Source organism: Leucopleurus acutus, assembly GCF_964270905.1.
Source record: "Leucopleurus acutus genome assembly, chromosome: 15".
In the NCBI taxonomy this organism is placed as follows: domain Eukaryota; kingdom Metazoa; phylum Chordata; class Mammalia; order Artiodactyla; family Delphinidae; genus Leucopleurus; species Leucopleurus acutus.
This window is the reverse complement of record NC_139157.1, coordinates 35684846-35700208: the sequence shown is the minus strand read 5'-3', so window position 1 is coordinate 35700208 and position 15363 is coordinate 35684846. Positions and strand designations below refer to the sequence as shown.

Genomic DNA, 15363 nt, shown 5'->3' with positions numbered 1-15363 from the left:
CTCCCTTGGGCTTTCCCTCTGAGAAGTGGGGTACAAGATCCTCTCTCTGGGATCCAGGGAGGTTTTTGCTCTCATTTGACCTTCGTTCCATCTTTTTCCATCTCCCCTGCTGGAAAAAAGATTTTCTAGTCTGGATAAAAGTCAGATTACCTTCAATTAAAAAAAATCTCTTTAACAACAACTAGGAAAACTTTCCTTAAATCAACCCTAAGTCAACGAACGTGGAGCAGACGGTCTGCTCAAATTAGGGAAAAGGAAAGCAAGAAATTCTGGAAGGAAAAAAGGAACATGGGTGAATATCACAGAAGTATTATCCCACCACATTTAGGTCTTAATTGTCTATACAAGTTACCACTATCTGAGCCTTGTGAAAAGAAATTAAAATCTCTGTTTTTTGGGGAGATTTCCTTGGAATTGAACCAGTTGATTCAATCATCCAAGGGATGGTTTTCTAAGCATCTTGTCTCTTATCTTTCCCCCTTATGCTACTTCTTTCATTAAAGAACAAAAACAAAAAACTCCATAAGTGTGTGGGAGAAGGAAAATAAAGTAGAACAAAAATTCAAATCGCTCTAGCTGCCATCTTGCGTCCCTGCGTGTGTGCGCCTTATCTCAGCTGGTCTGCCCGAGACCCCCTGATCGCCAACCCTAGTCCCCCGCACGGCCCCATTTCTGCTCCAACAAGATGAAAGAAGCTATCATGAACCAAGAGAAACTCGCCAAACTGCAGGCACAAGTGTGCATTGGTGGGAAAGGAACTGCTCACAGAAAGAAGGTGGTTCATAGAACAGCCACAGAAGACTACAGAAAACGTCAGTTCTCTTTAAAGAAGTAGGGGTGAACAATATCTCTGGTATTGAAGAGGTGAATATGTTCACAAACCAAGGAACAGTGATTCACTTTAACAACTCTAAGGTTCAGGCATCTCTGGCAGCAAACACTTTCAGCGTTACAGGCCATGCTGAGACAAAGCAGCTGACAGAAATGCTACCCAGCATCTTAAACCAGCTTGGCGCAGACAGTCTGACCAGTTTAAGGAGACTGGCTGAAGCTCTGCCCAAACAATCTGTGGATGGAAAAGCACCACTTGCTACTGGAGAGGATGATGATGATGAAGTTCCAGATCTTGTGGAGAATTTTGATGAGGCTTCCAAGAATGAAGCAAACTGAATTGAGTCAACTTCTGAAGAAGATAAATCTTGAAGAAGTTACTGGGAGATGCTATTTTATATTATGACTGCTTTTTAAAATTTTGTTTATGGATCTGATAAAATCTAGATCTCTAATATTTTTAAGCCCAAGCCCCTGGACACTGCAGCTCTTTTCAGTTTTTGCTTAATACAATGTCATTCTTTGCAGCTAATTAAGCTGAAGAAGCCTGGGAATATAGTTTGAAACAAAGGTTAATAAGGTTTCCAAAAAAGAAAATATTCAAATCGCTAGTAGTTTTTTCTTATAAGCTAACATAGAGAAAGACAAATTGCTGGCAGGGTTTGGTACATTCTGTGACTTTCTCTAACGTAAATTATGCTTTTTCTGAGAGTTGTTTATAAATACACAGGTCAATAATCAGTCAATCTCTCTCTGTCTCTCTCTCTTTCACATATCCCAGGAGAGCAAGTACCTAGAAAAAGGTCCACAAGTTTAATGTGTTCATAGTTGACATCATTGCTCATTTTGGCACTCCATCACCTGGAGTCTGGTGACCAAGATTTTTCAACAGTTATTCCATGCAGTCACTATCAATCACAGTTGACATACAAGATGAAATTTGTTTGATATCCTTGCCTAGTGGTTAAAAAAGTGTGCTCTGTTACCAGACTGCCAGTGTTCAAGTCGCTGTTCTATCATTTATGAACTGGGGAAACGGTTTGGGCAAGACATTTAACTTTTCTAAGCCTCAATTCTTTATGAAGTAATAATAAGAACTACCCAAAAAGTTACTGCAAAAATTAAATGGAAGAGTCTATGTAACGAGCTTAGAGTAGTGCCTAGCCCACAAAATACTTTAGCTTTTATTAATATTACTACTATTACTCATATGAGGTGTTTTCTATTTAGAATATCCAGGGAAAGGTTGACATATGATTCCAAATCTGTGAAAATTCCATCTGCCTAGAGTTTCTCAAATGTAAGAAAGGTTTTATGATGTAATTGGGAGAATATGTGAGTAACCATTCTTGGAACCCTTGATTGTGGGGGCAGATTGGCTGTACCCATTAGTGATTGGAGCTGGAACAAGAGCTATCACTGTCTACACTACACCACTTTATTAGGAGTCAGTGTGGACAAAAACCCTTTTTTTGTTGTTTATTTATTTGTTTGTTTTTCAGCACCTAAAGAATCCATAGTTGTGGGGAATCTTAGCTAACTTGAAGCTTTTCCTCATCCTGACAGATTGGATAGAATCTATGCCTAGTATCAAAAGTTATTATAGTTGAAATGCTCAGACTAGAAGAGTAAATGTTATTAGCTTTTCTTCCATGAGAAATCAGGCTTAAAAAGGGTAATTTAAACCCAAAACAAAGGGCCGACTGGCAGAGATACACATATCCACTTAGGGACAGATGGATTGAATCTACTCTTGTATTGGTAGCCAATTAGGTAAGTGAAAACTTCTGCTTTGAGTGTTTAGCTTCAAAAACTTCATATAACAGAAGTTTGATTATAATAACTGAAATTAGAAATAGAATTACAATGCTATATTGTAACTGGAAACTGAAAACAGGTGTGGTTCTTTGCTCCTCTCAAGCAAAGAACCAATTTTTGAGAGGGAGACATATATGAAGTTTGAATATATTGTATTACTGGAAAATAGGTTATATAAAAATTTTTGTAAAGATAAGCCCCAGGGTTGACCTCACACCAAGATGAGCAAATAATTCATCAATTATTGAACTTGTGAAAAGTAAATGGGAAATACTATGGTGTAGTAGAAAGATTATCTTAAAACCAGTTCTAGATCCTTTAAGCATTCACCAGTTAATTAATTAACTAATTAATTAAAATAGGATTGATTGTATGCCATTTCCTGATTGGATGAAAAAAATAAAATGGTATTAATGACCGTAGTGAGTAGAGAACACAAAACTGGAGTCCAGAAGAGAGAGAAGAGCTGTCATGTATAATGGGTTCACTGGCTTAAAGTGGTAGTTAAATCCATGGGAGTGAGTAAAAATCATCCACAGAAAACAAATAGAAGAAATGGAGCATAAACCTTCAGGGAGGAATAAAAGAAAAGAAGGCAGAGCTAACTGGGACAAATAAATGTCAGAGAAGTGGCAGAGAGCAGGCTAGGGGGAGAGGACTTTGAGGAAGTGAGGCTTCTGGTTCAAGATGACAGGTTGCACATACATTATCTCTTCTTCCACAAATCCCATGGAAATAAAATTTAGAAGTACCAAGGGTAAGAAATTTATAACAGTTCTCCAATGAGGCAGAGACATACGCAAACCATTAACCTTGATGAATTTCTGGAAGATGGAAAGTATGTGGTATATTAAGGAATACAGGAGCAGAAGCACAGCCAGATGTGCACACCCAGAAGCTGCTGTGGAGGCAGGAGCCAAGCTCCCTAATGGTGGTGCCTCCAAAATGCTTCCAACCTAGAGATAAAAGCTCCAGTTTCACGAGGGGTTATGGCTCCGATATCAAGGTTGATGTTTGTCTCTGAATGGTTGTTAGAGACAACAAGTTAGCACCTGTTCCGTAAGCACTGCTTGCCAAAGGAATTGGTTTGGGATTTCCAAAATAAAACCCAGATAGTGGGCCTAGCTTGCTCCCTGCTGTCTGCTTACACAGTTTAAAGGAAAGCTGTCTGTGGGCTCAGAGCTCACAGTCCATCCCTCTCACTGAAGAGAGGCCTAGTGGGGAAGAGAACTACATGCCGGCAGAGGGAAACCAGGTCAGCAACGTGTTCCAAGTAAGTAGTCCTCAGTTCATGAGTTTAAATGGACACATATCATATTAGAGGAAAAATAATCATACACACATATGCACAGTGCCAATATGAACCAAGGAATCTTTGAAAGAAACTGATTATTCAGGACACAGAATATAATTTCATATATATCTTCATAAACACTAAGGAACAATCAAGAAATATTGGAAATTTAAAAATATGATGTCTGAAATTTTCTTGAAAAATTAAAAAGAAGTGCTGGAATAAAAACCTGAGGAAATCTAGAAATTAGGCTAAAAGAAAAATAGGAATGTATAGAAGAAGACTTTAAAGTCTTAAAGGATCTATCTAGGAGAACTACAGTCTTTCAAAAACAGTTTCAGAAAGAAAAGGGAATATTTTAAGGAAATTATTGGAGAAATAATGGATGAAAATATATTTCTGAGACATAAACACATGGATCCTCAGCTTGAAAGGGCACACAGAATGAGGAGGACATGAATGAAGAAGAAAAACCATACCTAGACAGAGATTCAGGAAAAGTAGAAAGATCCCCAAAGCCTCCACTTACTGCCTCTAATAAATGGAAATGCAGCTTCTCATCAGAGACACTGTATGCTTGAAGACTGAGGTCTGAGAAAAATGTGATGTGTAATCTAGAAGTAAATGCTCAGCCAAACTATCAATTAAGAGTTCCAGTAAACTAAGGACGTTTTTAGATATGCGAGACTTAGAAAATTTTACCGCTTGTCAACCACCCTCTTTGGAAGACTTACTCTCTATTTATCCAACAAAACAACAAAGGAATGTGAGAAAAAGGGAAAAGAAAGTGAGATCCATGAAACAGAATACCTAATCTATTGTATATTATGGTTGTGTAGTAGAATCCCTGTTTTGTAGGAAACATACACTACAGCATTCAGAAGTGATAGAAAATTGAGTCAGCAGTTCACTCTCAAGTGATTCAGAAAAACATACGCTTTGTATTGTACCTTCAGCTTTTCTGTAATTTTGTGATTATTTTGATATTAAAAAATTAAAACAAAACAAAACAAAATGAAGAAAAGAGGCTATACAAGGTTAAAAAACAAGCCCCCTCACCCAAGGCATGGCCTACCTAAAACTCCATCCCCATCCTCCATTCCCCAGCACTCTCTATCCCACCTTCCTAGCATCAATCAACAGTTGACGTACGTAGTAATGTATTTAATTATTTATATGTTTCTTATCTTTTGCCTCTGCCTCACTGCTGGAATAAAATTTGTGAGGAGCTCTTCATTGCTGTATCCCCAGAACATGGAAAACTGCCAAGAACATGCTGAGTTCTTGATAAATATTTGTTGAGTGAACTAATAATCTTGTTATTACAAACATTAGTAATAAGTAAAATGTCATTCTTTATAAAATGTTAATGCTTTCCAAATACTAAAATTGCAGCTACTCAATATTGCCTATTATTTGAGGTTACAAATTTTCACTTTCATTTCTACGTGAAAAGAAATCTACTCCAACACCACTTTTAAGATTATTGTCCCCTGAGATTTTCTTGAAAGTGAGATGTCTTCTGCAAGTCAGTTCAAGGGAGGAAAGTTTCAAATGCTAGATTGCAATCTTAAGAGTATTGAGAAGATGGTTTGCTACATTATTTTTTTTTCAGAACAAGATATCAGTAAAAATATTAGGATAGGTAGCAGAAGATTTTAAAAAAGGAAAAATAATTCCAGGATGACAGTGATATAGTAGGTTTAGAGTGCAAATTAGAACAGCGAATAAGATGGCTCCAAAAATAATTTCCTGTAATAAAATGTGATTAAGAAGCTAAGTGACCTTAGTGATAAAAAGAAAGTATAGCATCATAAAAATAAACAAACATAAGCAATGTGCCTTGCCCCCTTCCCTGTTTGTTAGTTATGTGCTCCTTCCAGCTGAACAAAATTAATGGCCCCTGCAATCCCCGTCTCCACTCACTGTCCAGTCACTGTTTGATTTTGCAGGGAACTATATCTAAATAATTATAATATTGTAAATGCTGGGGTTTTTTGATTAACCTACAGACAAAGCAGAGTTAGCTACTTTTAGTTCTAAGAAGAGAAGAGAAATGATATAAAATCGGATGTTACAAAGTATGAGACAGTGCCTAAAATGGATGAGTCAAGAAATAGAAGGTTGTGTTTTATTTGAAGACACACATTAGCAAATTTTAAAAACTTAATAAATAAAAATAGGCCTTTAGAGTTTAAGGTGGGAAATCCTTGTGGGAATAGGGAAGTGAGAAAGCAGTGTAAATCAGCAAAACTCCTCATTCTTCATGGTAGGGGTAGCAATTAGATATAGTTTAAATTGATAAATAACTAAATGAATAAATATAAACATTATGGATATAACCACCAAAAGAAACATAACTTTGTATAAGTGGTTATCAAAAGTGAGGAGTAAGATTGAGGGTGAAGGATAGTTTATTCTTTAGTCTCAAATCCTCTTTCAGTTTGGATTTGAAATTTTCGATTATATACTAGATGTGCACAGAAAAATGTCTGGTCTGATCAGCCTCAGCTGTGAGCATTGGTTCCCCCAAGTGGGATGGAGCGACAGTGAGGAGAGGAATTTTTATACTCTTCAGTATAGTTTTCAATTTTTTTTTTGGCAACAAGTATACATTATTTTGTCATTGACTAAAATTATATATCTAATGATATGTATGTACTATTAGGTAATAAGAAGATGTATAGGTAACAGAGGTAAATGCTAGATCAGATAAGAACTAAGAGTTCATTGGATTTGCAGCTGGAGAGAGACCCAACGCGTGCAACTCCCATAGATGGTAGGAACACAAGTAAGATTGCAAGGGAACCCCCTTCTCAGTAAGGAGTGCAGAGGAGTAGGGGCGGCATATACAAGTGTAAACTATTTTCAAGAAGTTATGATGAGCAAGGGAAGGGAGGGACATTTAATAATCACCTAGACTGTAAAATAGACTGTGTCGTGTTGAATAGCTTTAACTTAAAATGAAAGGATCATGATACATAAAGAGCATTAAATGGTCACATAAAGATTTTTCCAAGAAAAGATTATATCTACATCTTTCCATTTTGGATGAGGCAAGCATCCAACACATTTTTATGGAGGCTTATTTTTACAATTTTAAGGCTTTTCCTGTCTTCCCCCCTTTAGTCCACTCTTTCAGAAATGCCTTTTGTAGACACTCTCTACAGAGGCTTTTAAAGCTATTGAGAAGTAATTATGTCTCTGTATTGCACATGATTGAGGAGTCTTTGACTATATCTGACTATTCACACATATTTGTGAAAAGTGAAATATCAGTGTTTTATTTCATTTCATAAAGTTATGCTACATTAAACTCCAGTCCTTAGTCATTATGACAGATGTGCTTAATTGATAAACCATCTCTCTTTGCCCTCCAGAAATAACTACTGAATGAAGCTTGATTGTCCTTAGTAACTAGGTCACTCTTTGGGGGAAACCAAGGTCCCTCTGCCATTTCAGGGTGGCTTTCTGGGCCAGATATCAATTTGCACAGTCAGATCAGGTCAAGGAAAAAAAATCTGAGATAATTTTTGGGGTTTTTTGGCCACTATTCTCTCTTGTTCCCATTCCTCCTCTATCCTCTGTCCTTTGTGCTGCCCCTCAGCTTATTCATGCCTAGCATCCAGATATATTTAGCATCTTGCCCAGTGCCCAGTGCCTCCACAATACAACTTCCAGCAGAACCTGATCTCCAGAAGGAATCAGAGAAATTCATCCAACCTGAGATAAAGCTAGTACAATGTCTTGCCTCATTAGGCCCTTGATAAATGTTAAATGCATGAATAAGATGTCGGTGACTGAAAATACTTCTTCTGGTTGGTGATTGTTGTGTAACGAACTACCACAAAACTGAGTGGAGTAAAAGCCATTTTCTTATGCTCATGGATTCTGAGGATCAAGAATTCAGAAAGGCACAGAAAGGACTGCTCTTCTCTGCTCCATATGTTTGGGATCTCAGCTGGAAGGACTCAGATAGCTGGGGGTGACTCAGGTGTCAGGGCTGGGACAGCTGGGAGTGGGAGGATCACTCTCAAGATGGCTTCTTCACGTGTCTGCTGTCTGACTGGGACAGCTGAGGGTCAGGCTCACCTGGGATTGTCACCAAGAGGGCCTACATGTGGCTTTTCCAGAATGGTGGCGTCAGGGTAATTGGATTTCTTATAAGGCAGCTCAGTGCTCTAAGAATGAGTGTTCTCTGAGTCCGAGGGGGAGGTTGCATGGTCTCTTATGAACTAGGCTTGGGACTCACTTAGTATCATGTCCAACATACTCTATTGATAAAAGAAGTCAAAAAGCCCACCACAACTTGAGGGGAGGGGACTGAGGCAACCTCTCAATGGGAAGAGTGTCAGCAAACTTGTGGCTGTGGTTAACATAGTCACAATGCTTCATCAGTTGTTTAAGATGATTTTCGTCTTTACAGAGGATAAGAAGTGAAAAAACCAAACAGTGAACAGAAGAAATACCAAGAACCTGTGAGCAGGTGGAGAAAAGATTTTTAAGAAAGGGATCATTTTAGTGATGCATAAATGATTCAAGACAATTTCAAGAAGCCTCTCTTTAGGATTTTAGGATGACTTTATTTATTGAATGTTTTCAGACTACTGAACGTACTGTCATACCAACTTCTAAGTTTCTTTATGCATTTTCAAACATTTCTTCATGAAGTAAACGGGGAAAGGAGAAAGAAACTAACATTAATTGAATTCCTTCTGTGTTCCAAGATCCCAAAGACTGCACATTATTTGCAGACTGGAGAGGCTGCAAATCCTGCCTTTTAAAATCTTTAACAGTCCTTCCTTTTGGTTCTCGCTTCCGTTATATTTTACTATGAGCAGAAGCAGCAGCCAGGGGGCACTTTCAACACTGCCTGGAAATCTCCTGGGCTCTATCACCCAGTTCATAAGTTACAATTTTTATATTTCCATCTAATCATAGTCAACAATGTTGCTAAACCCTTTGCCACAGCATAACCAAGATCCTCTTTCTTTTTCCAACAGCGTTTTCTTTATTTCATTTTTGCCCTCACTAATAACCTTTTAGTAGACTCTCAGACTCCTTATCACTTGTTCAAGACTCTTTAGGTTTTTCACAATCTCCTCAAAGTCCTTCCAGTTTTTGCTTATCATGCAGTTTCTAAGCTACTCCTGCAGTTTTAGGTTCTTGTTATGGCAGCAACCCTACTTCCAGATACCAAAATGTATGTTAATCATCTATTGCTCTGTAACAAAACCCAAGAACTTAGTGGGTTAAAACAAAATAATCATGTATTATTTCTCACAGATTCTGTTGGTTAGGAATTCACAGCACAGAAGGGATGATTTTTCTTTGCTCCATTATGTCTGGGGTCTCAGCTAGGAGACTCAAAAGTTGGAAGCTAGAAGCATCTGAAGACCTGTTCATTTGCATGTCTAGTAGTTGATGCTGAATGTTGGCTCTAGGTCTAGCTGGAGCTGTTGGTTACAACAGTCACATGTGGTATCTCCTTGTGGCCTGGACTTCTTTACAAAATCGTGGCTGGATTCCAAAAGGCAAGCATCTGGAGAGCTGTATCCTTTTAATGACCTAGCCTTGGAAGTCACAGAGTATCACTTCTGATGTATTACATTGGTCTGGTCAGTCACAAGCTCCCAGGAAGATCTAAGGGGACGAAACATAGATATCACCTTTTCGTGGAAGGAGTGTCGGCCTCATTGTAAAAAGAGCACGTGGATGGGATTTGTATAGGTGTTTCCATTTTTGGAAAAATATAATCTGCCATAGTCATTAAAGCTTTAAGTTATGTCAAGGATGAAAACACTCTCAGGCACATCAAGCCATACATAATATGCTTCCAATTTACTCACAATAGTATATCTATATCTATCTATATATATATACACATACACATGTGCACTATTGTGAGTAAATTTATATATAAACTATTATATATAACTTTATTTTAAAAGTAGATTGTCAAATTTTTCTAGTTTTATCGAAAAATTAAAGGAATCATGGATATAGCATTGTCAAATAACTGAAGTTAATTTAATAAAAATATACATTTTTTACTATTATAATCAATGGTAAACATTTAATAGAATTCCAAAATATAAGAGCAAATGTTAAAGACTTGCCTTAAAAATATGGAATCTTTGAGAAGAATGTTACCAAATATTCAGAATAATACAAATTTTTTAATCTTCCATTTAGAACATTATATAAAATTATACTGAAGTTGAATTTTTGTTTTATACTTATATTTGCACAGTACATAGTTAATCTAAAAAGAGGGCAGTACTGAGTACAACTCTATGTCGATGGACATATGCACGAAAAGGGAAATCTCAGCTATTTGTGCATGTTGATTCCATGATCCCAAATATATAGACCCATAGAGCATCTACAAGCCTCTGCATGGGAAAGACTTTATCATCCATAAACAGCTTGGTGGGAAATAGGTACTCTTTGCATCTGACTTTCACTGGTTATTTGGCATAATATAGACCCTTACAATTCAAAATGTGGTTCGTGGACCAGCAGCGATAGCATTATTGGAGCTTGTTAGAAATGAAGACTGTCAGATCCTCCTGGAACCACTGACCCATAATCTGCATTTTTTACAAGATCCCTTAGTGATCTGTGGGTATATTGAGAGCACTGTGACAGACAACATTCTATAACATGATTATGTTAAAATTTGCAGATGGGCGTGCAAATTAATTTAGGGACTGACCTTTACTATAGTTTGATGGGACTATTTTCCTGTGTGTTTCAAATATCACTGACTTTTGATTTGCCGCTTAGCCACATGAAGCAAAAGTTTTCTAACCACAGTATTTTTTGACCAAATCATTTTTAACCAAATTAATTAACACATATACTGACTGCCTAGATTCAACAGTACATTTTTTTGCCATGTTTCCTTTAACTTTCTGTAAATGTGTAAGACCTTTTTTTTAAATTATCATTTAGAGGTAATTTAAGAACATGATAAAACTTCATCCATCACTATTTTCTCATACTTCTTCTAAGAATAAAGATGCTTTCTATTCTGATCTTAATACCATTAACAGGGAAGAGCGAAATCAGACTCCATGTTTGATCTGTTTCTTTGACTTTAACCTTTACTTTTCATGCTTTTGTTATTATAATCATACATAATGGCCTGCCTCAGGGAATCCTGCCCCTCTGCCTGAATGTTAAACTAAAGTGTCTCTGTTCAGCTCACAGGGAGACAATTTGACCCTTCCCACCTGTGGATGGCTGCAAGGAAGAAGAAATTAACACATCCCCTCACTGAGGCTGGCCATTCCAGGGGATATTTGCAAAACTTATGGCCTTTTTACTTTAATTCCTCACCTCCTCCCCCTCTCTGTGCTATAAAAGAAACTGGCATCCAAACCCCGATAGGATGGTTTATCGGAGACACTAGTCTGCCTTCTTCTCGGTCTGCCAGCTTTCCGAATAAAGTCATATTCCTTGCCTCAGCACCTCGTCTCTGATTCATTGGCCTGTCGGGTGGCGAGCAGAGTGAGCTTGGACTCAATAACATTAACACACCTGATAAAATTAGCAGTAATTGCTTAATACCATTTAATATCAAGTCCATGGTCAGTTCATCCCAAGTGTCTTTTATAATGTTTTTAAATCCAGGAGCAGAGATCATTTTTGTTTGTTTGTTTTGATTGGAAAAGAAGGACATAACATCAAGTTTAGTTTTAAAACCTTTTCTTTGAAAAATGGTTTCAACCTTTGGCATCCCAGTTTGGGTAGAAGTTATGGAAGGAAGAAGTTTAGAGGCAAAGGTTTTGGAAATGATTCAGGTAGGGAGGACAAATGTGGACCAAATCTTTACGAATTAAGAAAATGGAGCATGAAAAGACATTGAATCTGAGCAAACATTTTTAACAAGAGTCCATCAGATTTTCTTAAAAATAAATATTTGTATAGTGTTCCTGCACACAGGGGCCCTGTTGGCTCTTTCAAAAAGGGAAAAAATGGAGGCATTACTATTCACTATCTACTATTCATTACTTTTTGCATTCTTTTTATAGATGAGAGTCACAGAATATATATTCTTAATTGAGAATCTTCACTATGTGCATAATTTTTTAAAGGTTAGAAGTCCTAGCTGAAGTGAACATGGCATCATACTAAAAAAGGCAGTGTGTTAGAGCAACAATTTTGAAGAGCAAACACTTGAGGTTCATAGAAGGCCACTTCTGTAGGCTCTTCTCTTAAAGTAACTTTAAACCCTTTTTCCTCTAGCTTCACAGCTTGGGAGGTCATTAGGGAAGGAAGAAGGTGGTGAGGATTTGGGAAAAAAAGGTGAGGATTTTATGGGATACTGATTTTATGTATAAAAAAGAGGGAAAATACCTGGGCCAACACTTATTCTGGCCACTCTCAAAGCACTGATTTCACTAATGAGACTAACAGCTTTGAAAAATTGACTTAAAAAATTTGTAATTAAAATACAGTTTGATAAAATATTCACTAGGCTGATATGATTTTATTTTTAAGACATTGACACAAATACAATATACTAGTTTATTCTTTTTTTTTTTTTTGATTGAATATTTTGGCATCACATGGATACAAACTATATGGGAACATTTGCTAGAAATTGTAGGCCTTCTACTGAAAGGATAAAGGGAGTAATACAGTGGAAAGGCATTGGATTCTTGATTTAGGCAGTTTAGAATCTTTGTTCTGTTACTAGCTATAAACCTGGATAAGTTATTCAGCTTCCCTAAGCCTCACTTATTAAATGGGGATACTTACCTCCAGGGTTCTTAGGAATACATGAAAAAATACAGCGTACAGTTCTGACAAAGGCAGGTACTCAAGGATGTGCATCAGCCTTGCTTTCATTATCCTTATCGATTTTGACAATATATCTGATGCTGGGACCACCAAACTGTACTCAGAGGGATAATCTGAAACACTAAGTCTTCAAAATCAGATAATTCCTGCCACTCAGAAAACTGGTAATTGGTCTATTGTCCAACATGCAAGTTAGATGATTAGTAGATTCTTCAGTTTTTACTAGCTCTCTGTTAAACTCTAATTCTACAAGGCACTCTGTGACAGAGAACTCTCTGGACAAATGATGTCGGTACACTTTCTAGACCTTATTTTTGTTCTGGTGTATCTCAATTTGACATATTGCACTAAATGACATATTTCCTAATAAAATACCTTTTAAAAACTCCAAATCTGTCTCCTTTGTCTGCTCTACAAACACCCTAGTGTGTCACTATCTTCTCTCACCTGAGCACTGTTAGTACCTCCTACTTTGTCTTCAGGCCTCCTCTTCTGTTCCACAGAGCAGGCTGGGTCATTCTTTAAAAATGTAAACCAGATCCTACTATTTACTTGTTAAAAACCCCAAAATGCTTTCCATTACTCTTAAAATAAAACCCAAATGCCTTTCCCTGCCTTACAAAATCCTACATGATCTTTCTTCAACCCCACACTAGGAGCATCCCATCTTCCCACTCATCCACTATTCCAGGAACATTCCAGTCCCACTCTGTACATCTTAAAAGTACAACATTTGCTCACCTTGGGGCCTTTTCACTAACTCTTTTTTTTCTACATGAATTAATTCCTCCCTAATTTTTACATGGCCTGCTCCTTGCTATACTTTAGATTTGGTCATTCTTCAGAGACGCTTGCCCTGATTACCCTGTTTGAAATAGTCTTCTGGTCACTCTATTTTAATTCTTTGCATAGCATTTTCCTCTAATATTCTTCACATTTATACCTACCTACCTACCTACCTATCTTTCCATCTTCATTTGTTATTTCTCCCACTACCATGTGTGATTTATTAAAACAGGGACCTTGCATTTCTTGTTCACCTGGACTAGTGCTTGGGATAATCAGCAGCTTAATAGATACACTTGAAGAACAAAAGGCATGACTCTCCTGCCCCCATTCTATCTTTATTCTTGGATAGCAGAGAAGTAGTTTGATACAAAGAGGAGAGGCTAGGAAAAGCGCAATGGGGAAGAAAAGCAAAGATGCCATGACTATATCTAAGAAAGTTCTATTGGTTAGAGTTTAACTTGAAGACAATTTTATGTTACCGAAACAAAAAAAAAATTCTTGAAAGGAAGTTTTATTTTAATAAATAATTGTCTTACCACCAGCAGCCAACTATTAATCTGATGAATCTTGACTTTCTAAGTGATTGCAGATGTGCCCGTGTTGTTTGCCTGTAATTTGATAATTAATCGTTGAGCTATCTGAGGTTTACAAGATGCAGTCTTTTTCTTTTCTCCTTTTCCATTTTTTTTCCACCACGCACTATTACACAGAACATGGTGAGTTTTACGTATAGATGATAAATACCTGAGAATCAAACAGCATGTATTTTAATGACAATGCTCTACATCTGTGTTCTACTTTGTACACTGCAAAATGTTCTCACATTTATTACCCCATTTGTTCCTCTAATATATTTTATTTATGAAATGTGTTCCTTATATTGTGTATGTTCCTTTATTGGAAATTCTCTCTTATTATCAAAGAAATAAATATATTTCTGGAAATATTATGCATGTATTTTTCTTCTAAAAATTTTAAAACTTAAATTTTTCCCCATGTATGGAATTAACTCAGGTTTTCTAATGTGTTTTACCCTTTGGATCTTCTGCCAATGCTTTTTGAAAAGTGTATGGCAATTTTTCCATGCCTGTTACAGAGATCTTTAAGTTCTAGTCCATTGTTCCTTGTTTCATCTAATTCTCCCTCTTTTGTTCACCAAATCCCCATGAAAACCTTTTTGTAGCTTTTGCACTCTTTTCTGTCTGATGTTTGGAAGTTCTTCCTTCAAAGCCTTTTGCAGTGGCAGAGATCAGGCATGGTCTCTGACATGTTTTAAAAGATTTCTTGCAAGATTTTAAGTATTTTATATTTCTCATCCTTTAATTCTACAAGTTTTTACTTTATAAGTAGAAGTCTTTTTGTATATATCTTGACAGAATGCAATCCTGGCTTTTAGTTTTTGGTCTTTTTAATTAGTTTGTCTTTTCTTCAACAGACCTTTTTAGGTATTGCTATTTCTTATAATGAAATATTTTGTCTTATTTGAAAACTGTCTCCTCATCTGATTTTTAACAGAGCAGGAAAATTTCATTTCTGACATCTCTCTCTCTCTGTGCCCCTTCATCTCTTCACATGACTGTGGTCTTCTTCCCTTGAAGAGTTTATGCTTCAGAACATTACACTGTGTCTTGATAAGTTCGAGCTGCTATAACAAAGTATTATAGACTGAGTGGCTTATAAACAACAAATTTATTTCTTACAGTTCTGGAGGCTAGGAAGTCCAAGATCAAGGCACCAGCAGATTTGGTATCTGGTGAGGGCTTGCTTCCTGGTTCATAGATGGCCGTCTTCTCGTTGTGTCCTCACATGGTGGGAGGGTC

The 15363-nt window shown here is 36.9% G+C and overlaps 1 pseudogene across 1 annotated transcript; it reads left to right on the top strand.

The window, feature by feature from the left end:
- Positions 1 to 685: 685 nt before the first annotated feature.
- LOC309972062 (transcription factor BTF3-like) lies at positions 686 to 1299 on the top strand (annotated as a pseudogene). The gene has a single exon. The product of its transcript is annotated as a transcription factor BTF3-like (transcript).
- The last annotated feature ends 14064 nt before the right edge of the window (positions 1300 to 15363 follow it).